General features: G+C 39.2%; 1 pseudogene; it reads left to right on the top strand.

Annotated features, from left to right (window-relative positions):
* The first annotated feature begins 3,782 nt into the window (after positions 1-3,782).
* LOC120540525 lies at positions 3,783-7,618 on the top strand (annotated as a pseudogene).
* The last annotated feature ends 2,276 nt before the right edge of the window (positions 7,619-9,894 follow it).

The following is a 9,894-nucleotide window of genomic DNA, read 5'->3' on the forward strand; positions in this document are numbered from 1 at the left end:
CGGGCACGTCCAACTGACCCAGGACACGCTGGAGGGACTATGTCTCCCGGCTGGCCTGGGAACGCCTTGGGATTCTCCCAGAAGAGCTGGAAGAAGTGGCCGGGGAGAGGGAAGTCTGGGCCTCTCTGCTTAAGCTGCTGCCCCCGCAACCCGACCCTGGATAAGCGGAAGAGGATGGATGGATGAATGGATGGATGGATAAGGGAACACTAATTAACATAGATAAAAAGTAAGGTCCGATGGCCAGGGAGGACAGAAAAAAACAAAAAAAAAATCTGCAGGTGTTCCAGACCATGAGACCGCCCAGCCCCCTCTAGGCATTCTACCTAACATAAATGATCAGTCCTCATTGTATTTAGGGTTCTCATGGAAGGACTTGATGATTACGGTCACATGGACCTCTGGCCTTTAATCCATCAATGTAGGAACATCATGGTGCTTTGATATGGTGGTGGTGGCGCAGGTCACCACCACAGAAAACCGGAAAAAGAGCAGAAGAGACTAGGGGTTAGTACGGATTTTGGAGCCACCATGAATAGTAATGATGATTAAATGAATATACAGAGTATCAGGATTAAACTAAAATGAAGTTATAAGAAGGCCATGAGTTAAAAGTTAAAATTAAAATGAAGTTAAAGTTAAAATGAAGTTATGAGAAAGCCATGTTAAAGAAATGTGTTTTTAGCAGTTTTTTAAAGTGCTCCACCGTGTCAGCCTGTCGAATTCCTATTGGCAGGCTATTCCAGATTTTAGGTGCATAACAGCAGAAGGCCTCCTCACTACTTCTTTTAAGTTTAGCTCTTGGAATTCTAAGCAGACACTCATTTGAAGATCTAAGATTACTATTTGGAGTGTAAGGTGTAAGACATTCCAAAATATAAGATGGAACAAGATTATTTATGGCTTTGTAAACCATAAGCAGTATTTTAAAGTCAATTCTAAATGACACAGGTAACCAGTGTAGTGATATCAAAACTTGTGAGATGTGCTTGGATTTTCTTTTCCTAGTTAAGATTCTAATAGCTGCATTCTGCACTAGTTCCAATCGATTGATGTCTTTTTTGGGTAGTCCTGAGAGGAGAGCATTACAGTAATCTAGTCGACTGAAAACAAAAGTGTGTATTAATTTCTCAGCATCTTTCAATGATATAAGAGGTCTAAATTTTGCTATATTTCTTAAAATGCTGTGCTAGTAATCTGATTAATATGTGATTTAAAACTCAGGTTACACTCAACAGTTACTCCTAAGTTCTTTACCTCCGTCTTGACTTTTAATCCTAATGTATCAAGTTTATTTCTAATAACCTCATTATATCCATTATTGCCAATCACTAAAATTTCTGTTTTCTCTTTATTTAACTTGAGAAAATTACTATTCATCCATTTAGAAACACAAGAAAGACATTGTGTTAGTGAAATAACAGAGTCAGGGTAATCAGGTGCTATTGATAAATACAACTGTGTGTCATCTGCATAGCTGTGGTAACTCATATTATGCCCAGAGATAATCTGACCTAACGGAGGCATGTAGATTGAGAAGAGCAGCGGACCCAGGATAGAGCCTTGTGGAACACCATATCGGATATCATGTGTCTTTGAGTTGTAATTACCACAACTAACAAAAAATTTTCTACCTGCCAAGTAGGATTCAAACCAATTTAAGACACTACCAGAGAGGCCCACCCATTGATTAAGGCGATTTGTAAGAATGTTGTGATTAATGGTGTCAAATGCGGCACTCATATCTAAGAGGATGAGAACAGATAAATGGCCTCTGTCTGCATTCACCCGCAAGTCATTTACTACTTTAACGAGTGCAGTTTCTGTACTGTGATTTGTTCTGTAACCTGACTGAAACTTATGAAGAATAGCATGTTTATTGAGGTGGTCATTTAGCTGTATAATGAGTGCCTTCTCTAGAATTTTACTTAAGAAAGGCAGGTTAGAACTACAGTAGGTCTAAAATTTTCAAAGGCAGAGGAGTCAAAATTATTTTTCTTGAGCAGGGGTTTAACTACAGCAGTCTTAAGACATCGTTGCAGTTACCATTGTAAAACATTAGTGATAAATGATTCTAATAGAGAACATCTGAAGAGTACAAAAGCTAGATTTCTCAAACTGAGGGCACCTCAACAAGCTTTAGATTTGGACATAATTTTGAGCTCTGTGTGTGTGTATGTGTTCATATGAATTTTAAGCATTTGTATATTATTAAAATTGACAACAAATGGCAATAAAATATAATTAGACTTTTAAAGAAGACTACTCAATGCTCATCATTTTTATTCACCATACGATATGCTGTTCTTGGTAACTCCTGGTCAGTCAAGCACAAATACAACAACTTCTATTAACATTCATGTGTTGATTTTATTATGAGATTCAGTTTACCAACACAAGTTTCCAATTTTCCTTCCTCTAATTATGTTGACTAAATTTACTTTAGGTCTATTATTATTAAAGCAAACAAATAATAATTGTAAAATGCATATGCAAAAATATATATCTAATTAATTAAAAAAATGACAAAATGTATCATTCAGATTACAATGTCACACACGTGTGAATAGGAGGCAGCTAAAGGGCTTGAGTAATTGTAATGCTACATCAGACCAGGGGATGGCGGAGTGTGCTGACTGTTACTCTCAGTTCCTTGCAGACCTTTCCTGGGAAATCCCGCCAGGTTCCAGCGCCTCTGATGATGTCACTTCCGACTCCTTGTCTTTGATAGCATCACTTCTGGTTCTGGCACCTCTGATGACATCACTTCTGGTTCTGAAGACATTGTTTCTGGTTCTGGCATAAATTACATAATTTTTTGCACCAGCCTTTACAACAGCCATCTCACCTTCACATAATCAGTTCTGTTTTGGACTCAGTCTTGTGAACAACTTGCTTTGTTTCAATCATTTTGCAGCCAGGGCATAATATACGGGTGGCTGCCCCAAACCTTTGTATTTGTCTGGAGTCGTTTTGTAACACAAATAAAACATAAACCAGTCTCATCAAAAATACATGTAACAAATAATAAAGCACACTTAGTCCATGCATTGAGAATCATTCCCATTTACACTGGAATAAAGCAAACTGATAATACCAGCTACTAAACATACGTAATCAGAGCGGTGTTACGTCTCAAAAATAAGACAAACAACAATGAGTCTTTGATGTTTGTTGTCTGTCATCAGTGGGCAGCTAACCTGACTGGATTTTGTCCACGTCTCCTGGGCCATGCATGACTTTAGTTGAAGGCAATCAATTTTCGTTACTCCAGACTATCTCCAGGACTGGAACCTTACACTTGGAACTGGAGAGTTTGTCATCTTCAGGTTGTCATCTTCTTAATATCAGCAATAATAAACCCTTACAGTACATTGTGTGGCACACAGCTTCTCTTTTTTCTGATTCTGTTGCTTCCTTTGTCTGTATTAGGGATCAAGATCTATCAAGAAATAACAGAGTTATAGTTTAAAATAATTAAGTGGCACGGTTTTTTGGCCCACGGTGTAGTGTGTTGCTGATTAATTCAGTCAACAACAGACCAGCAGCAGTCAGTCTCCCGGCTCCCACTAAGACTGAGCACAGTGGACTGGGAGGAGTCTGCAGTCTGCAGTTCACAAATGCCGGGACGGGGCAGACTTCATTGACGTCTGTCAGACTACAGCTTTGAACAACAACTTGAAATTGCAATGCGTCAGTCCGTTGCATCCGCATTATCTGTACCAAGAAACTTGCCATCACAGAATGATGACAAGAAACTGGATGCTTCAGTAAAAGCTGAAATGGCGATGTTTCAACGCAACGGCAAGCGCGGGCGTTGTTTAGAACAAGTGTGTCAGTATCTGATGACTGTGCTGCCTTTTTCAGTGAAGACTGAGCGTGCTTTCTCAGTGGCTAGCTTACTCCGCACGAATGTGCACTCTCGCCTGGATGACCACATGCTGGACACGTTGTGCTTTCTACACTCTTATTACCGCAACTAATTAGATACATGTACTTATATTACAGCATGAACTGCTTGTAGATAAGGTTAGTCTTTTATTGGTGTTAACATATTGCAGTAGTTTTATTAAAAATAAGTGTCGGTCATTCTAAAACCGTTCACATGTGAGATGCCTGTGCACTGTGTCATCCCTGAGCGCCTGGGAATGGATAAACCCGTCCGGGAATGGATTCCCTAGTCTGTATCAAACCCCAAGCTCTTTTTCTCCTGTGTCTGATGTATTTGGTAATCTATTCTGGCAATCGTTTGATGTGAAAGGTCATTGCAGTGCAACAAAATCTATCGGTTTACATTGAGTATGTGTGTAACATGTATTTATATACACGTCACAAAGCAGGGCCACTTTCTCAGCTGGGCATTTTCTGTTGAAACAGGAGCCAATGAATCACCACCAATACATTTAGATCTGGTCCTTTGGAAAATATACTAGTATGCAAAAAGTACTTCTGCCAGTCCAAAAATTTTATTTACTGCCGTTCCTTCAGAAAGATTGTGGCCACCCACACAGGTGAAACTGGGAGATGACTTTCAGGCAGTTTTATCAGAAATCATTCAAATCAATGATCTGACAAAGCCTATTTCTCACCCCTTGATCACTGCCACACTGACCTTTCTGTATGTGTTTTCACAGGGTTTGACACAAAAGAAAACACATTTCTCTACTACTCAATAACTGACTAGGCTTTTAATCTATTCCTTTTCCTCCAGTGCTGTTTTTCTCACATCCTCTTGTCTTTTATTACTTTCATCACCCCTGCTTTGTTCTCCCCTTCCCCTCCTATGTTCTTAATCTGTTTCTAAATTGTCAGTCACTCAACTTGTGGCATTGCCCCATACGGGATTATCATTTTGTATAGCATGTCCTGTTTGGCATTTGTTAAATGTGAGTAGCTCGGATACCTTTTTAATAAATATGGGGTCTGTGTCTTTAAACAAGTTTTCATGAATGTGCAGGGGCTTGTAGGAATTGTAGTGTGTAGAGGTAGGCACTGAAGATATAAAATCGGAAGAGGAAGATGTAACAGGACTTTTTTGACTTTTCCATTTTCCGCTAACTTCATCAATGGTGGAACCCAAAGGCTCTTTATGAACTGGAGGAGGATTTTGCACAGCCATTGGACAAAGGGTATTTTTTCCCACTCCTGTATGCAGTTGCTCTTTGTGAAGAGGTGGCCTCAGAAAATAATTCACCTACGGGACTCTGGTGGAAGGACTGTGTTCATTATCCCTTTTACAAAAGGGGATTATTCCATCACATTTTTCCTTCTATTAACTGTTATTTACAATTAAGGATCCACACCCATTACTTACAGTAAACACTTTTTTGTGACTGTATATATCGTTGGAGTTGTTTGTGGCGTTTGTTTTATATGTTTGTCATTACCTTTCTTTATTGTGTTTGTAAACATATATATATATATATATATATATATATATATATATATATATATATATATATATATATATATATTTACTTATATATTTATTGCTTAATATATGTAATCTACTTTGACTCTTTTCTGATGTGTTTTGTTAATTTTCAGCCATTGGGATGGAAAATACTGTTGGGCTTAGGTGTTGGCCTAATTCCATCCATCCTTCATTTTACAAGAAGAGCGGCTTCATCACTGTTGGCAACCTCATGACCCTCCCAGAAGTCATGGTTTGCTGCAGACTGATGAGGTGAAGTACTGAATGTCTAATCTTTTTGTTGACTGAAATTAGAAGACTGTGTAGAGAACAGTAACAACATTATGATAGGTTGGCAAACAAAAAGACACTGTTAAAAAAAAACAAAACAAAAAAAAAACAGAGTTTGTCGTGTCGTAAGAAGCCAGCTGGAAGAAGGTGCCTTTGGTATAACAACCATGAATCTGGCGGGTCCACTAGGCCCTAAGTGCCTTCCTTTTTCCCATAAATTCCCACTTTTCACATTTACCAATTTATGCAGTAAGTGTGTGTGATTAATACTGTGTATGGAAGGTATACATATCCCTCCCAGGGGGTGAAGACTTCTGACACAGAGGCCCAATTGGATCGTATCACTGATGATGAAGTATCTACTTTATTTTCTGGTAGTTGAGTCATGGCAACTGGACTTCTTTCTTGTTAGGTAGATACATTTCACTGCTCATCCAAGCAGCTTTGTCAGTCTGAAGAATGTTGTTAGAGACCACAATTTTATCCTCCAGGTTAGTTTCACTTCACACCTGCCCTGATTAGGCTCATTGAGTAAAACAAAGAAAGGAGGAGGTGTGGGTAGATGTAACTGTCACACCTTTTAACAGCCCCTCAGGAGCTTGCTTCCAAGGTCAGGGAGCTGAAACTGGATACTGATGAAATCATGGTATCCTTTAACGTCACATTTCTCTTCACCAGCATCCTCACCACTGCTGCATTAACAGCTGTAAGGAGGAGACTGGAAGAAGGCGGCACCCTCGCCACCAGGAGCAACCTTAACCCAGATCTAATCTGCTTGCTCTTGGATCTGTGTTTGAACACCAGTTACTTATCATACAGAAGTGACTTTTATAGACAGAGACATGGCTGTGCCTTGGGTTCCCCAGTGTCACCCATTGTAGCCAACTTGCACATGGCAGAAATGGAGGAGAAAGCACTAAACTCTTTCCCAGGGATGACACCAACCCACTGGTTCAGATATGTTGATGACACCTGGGTAAAGATCAAGATCCAGGAGGTACAGGCCATTACAGACCACATTAACTCAGTGGACATCAACATACAGTTCACCAGGGAAGACTCCAAAGATAACCGGCTGGCTTTCCTGGATTGTGCACTCATCATTGGGACTGAGGGAAAGCTAGAAATAGAAATCTACAGAAAACACACCCACACTGACCTGTATCTTTTGTTTGATTCATATCACCCACTACAACACAAACTAGGAGTTATCAGGACTCTACACCACAGAGCAGAGAACATCCCCACTTCCATGAAGCTAAGAAGAAAGAAAACATGCACCTGAAGACAGCCCTTAAGACCTGTGGATATCCCAAGTGGGCCTTTAACAAAGCAGTATCTTGTTTCAGAGAAAGGACAACAGAACAGTGGGAGTCCCAGGACCAATGGAAGAACCTGGTTATTCCATACATGGCTGATGTGTCCGAAAAGTTAAAAAGGATTTTTGGAAAACACCACATACCTGTCCACTTCAAACCCTCTAACACACTGAGACAGAGACCCGTCCATCCCAAATACTGGATATTGAAACAGAAGAAGAGCAATGTAATATATGCTGTTCAATGCAGCAAAGAGTGTCCTGAACTGTACATTGGAGAGACCAAACAGTTGCTACACAGGAGGATGGCCCAGCACAGAAGGAGTAACACCTTGGGGCCGGAATCAGCTGTGTACCTCCATTTGAAGAACAAAGGATACTCATTTGAGGACATTAACATCTAGATATTGGATAGAGAAGACAAGTGGTTTGAGAGAGGGGTGAGTGAAGCTTTGCATATGCAAATCAACAACCCCTCACTCAAAAGAGGTGGAGGCCTTAGGCGTAATCTTTCTTCAATTTATCATGCTGCCCTTTCATCCAACCCCAGGAAAATCAGGCCCAATACACACCTCCACCAGGTGGACCACTCTTAACGACCCATTCTATGGGGGTAGGAGGGGCTGTTAAAAGGTATGACGGTTACATCTACCCACACCTCCTCCTTCCTTTGTTTTACTCAATGAGACTAATCAAAGTAGGTGTGAAGTGAAACTAACCTGGAGGATAAAACTGTGATCTCTAACAACATCCTCAGACTGACAAAGCTGCTTGGATGAGCAGTGAAATGTATCTACCTAACAAGAAAGTTTCCAGTGGCCATGACTCAACTACCAGATCATTTCACCTGGATGACTGAGAATCTTCACAGACATCGACTTTATTGTTGCATGCCGGCACTAATGATATTTATTTACAGCAATCTGAGCTATTAAAGGGGAACTTCATCTCTCTATGCACCAAAGCTAAAAGAAAGTGTTGAAATTTAGTTGTATCTGTCCCTTTGCCAAGACTATATAGAGAGGATGTGATTTATAGCAGATTATGTTCCCTTCACTGCTGGCTAGAAACCTGGGCCCTCATGTATAAATGGTGCATATGCACAAAAATGTTGCGTACTCCGGTTTCCATGCTCAAATTTGATATATAAAACCTAAACTTGGCGTAAAGCCACGCACATTTTCATGGTAGCTCATACCCTGGCATATGCAAGTTCTGTGCTCAGTTTTGCAAACTGGCGGCACCCAGCATCAGTAGTTAATCAGATAGATAATGTCAAACGGATGATTGATTACCTTAAGCCCCACTCCCTAATATGATTGATGACTTTAAGCCCCGTCCCAAAATATGAAATATATGATTCATGAAAATATGCAAAATATGATTTATGGAAATAGGAAAATATAGTTTATGTTAATATAATTCATGAAAATATGAAATATACCCCGAAGGGTAATGAAGGGTTGGACCACCGTCATAATTGATCATCTCTAAACCCTGCCTTTTAGGGTGGTTCTTTCATAAACCGATCCCTTATCACGTCCCATTAACAATACCCACACCCACGAGGTACGCCTTTGTCTCTCTAACTGCCTATAGGGTTAGGGGAGAGGCATGTCGCTCCACCCCTGCTCACCCCCGACTGTGGGAGGAGACAAAAGAGTTCTTGTATAAAATTCTAGTCATTTAGTGAAAACGCTACGACACACAAAAGCAAACAGAATGAATGGTCTTGTGAATGCCCCTAAGAAACTGAAAACAAACAGGTTTTCCAGAAGGACTGAGTTATGGGACCCTCGATTCAGCTCTTCCTGGTACAATTCTAATTGTGCTTTGAGCCAAGTAGAAGTAAAAAGAAATGCTGAGGGACATCTCACGGTGGCAGTTTCCAAGAAGGAGTCTATCCTTCCTGAATGTAAAGAGGACGGTCACGAAGAGGGGGAGGAATATCAAGAAAATTAGATAAAGGAACGAGTGAGTGAAATTCATTTTTCTATAAAAGACTGGACTTTTTTTAAATCTCTTATTCCAAATATTGATGAGGCTATTTATCAAGGAAAACTGTCTGACCAAATGAAAAGAATTAAAAGAAAATTGGAGGAGGAGTTTAGCCTGTTGAATAATTCTTATAACTTAGATCAGGGGAGTGAATATTTTATATTGCTTTTAGAAAGTTACACGTAGGCACGGCAATGATGGCAAGATAAGTGTATATTTAATTTCTTAATATTAATTTTGAATCTAGCGTTTATAAAATAATTTATAAGTTTACAGCTTATAAATCATATTAACATAAAATATATTTTCATATTTGTATATTTTCATAAATTATATTACATAAACTATATGTTCATATTTTTATATTTTCATAAATTATATTTTGCATATTTTCATAAATTGTATTTTTCATATTTTGGGGCGGGGCTTAAAGTCATCAATCACATTGGGGGCGGGGCTGAATGTCATCAATCATCCGTTTGAGAGTATCTATCTGATTAACTACTTCTGTCAACTCAAAAATTACAGATAACATAATCAATTGATAACTCACAGTAATAATAAACTGGAGTCACATTAAAAGACCTGCACCCTTATTCTGTTGTTAGTTAAGTGATGTGACAACTGTAGCTTAAATAAACAATTACAATAATGACCATGAATGCATAATTAATAAATGCATAAATTAATAGCCAACCAAAAAGGCCTACAACACATTAATGGAAGATGTAGAGAGTCAAGGTCTGAAGGAAGTGGGTGCAATTACCAAGAGGAAATTGAGGATAGTGATTCACTTTTGTGACCCGCTATGCCTTGAGAAAAGAAGAAGAAGAAGAAAAAGAAGATGTTACAAACATTTTAAGACAAACTTTTG

Source organism: Polypterus senegalus, chromosome 12 (assembly GCF_016835505.1).
Source record: "Polypterus senegalus isolate Bchr_013 chromosome 12, ASM1683550v1, whole genome shotgun sequence".
NCBI lineage: Eukaryota > Metazoa > Chordata > Cladistia > Polypteriformes > Polypteridae > Polypterus > Polypterus senegalus.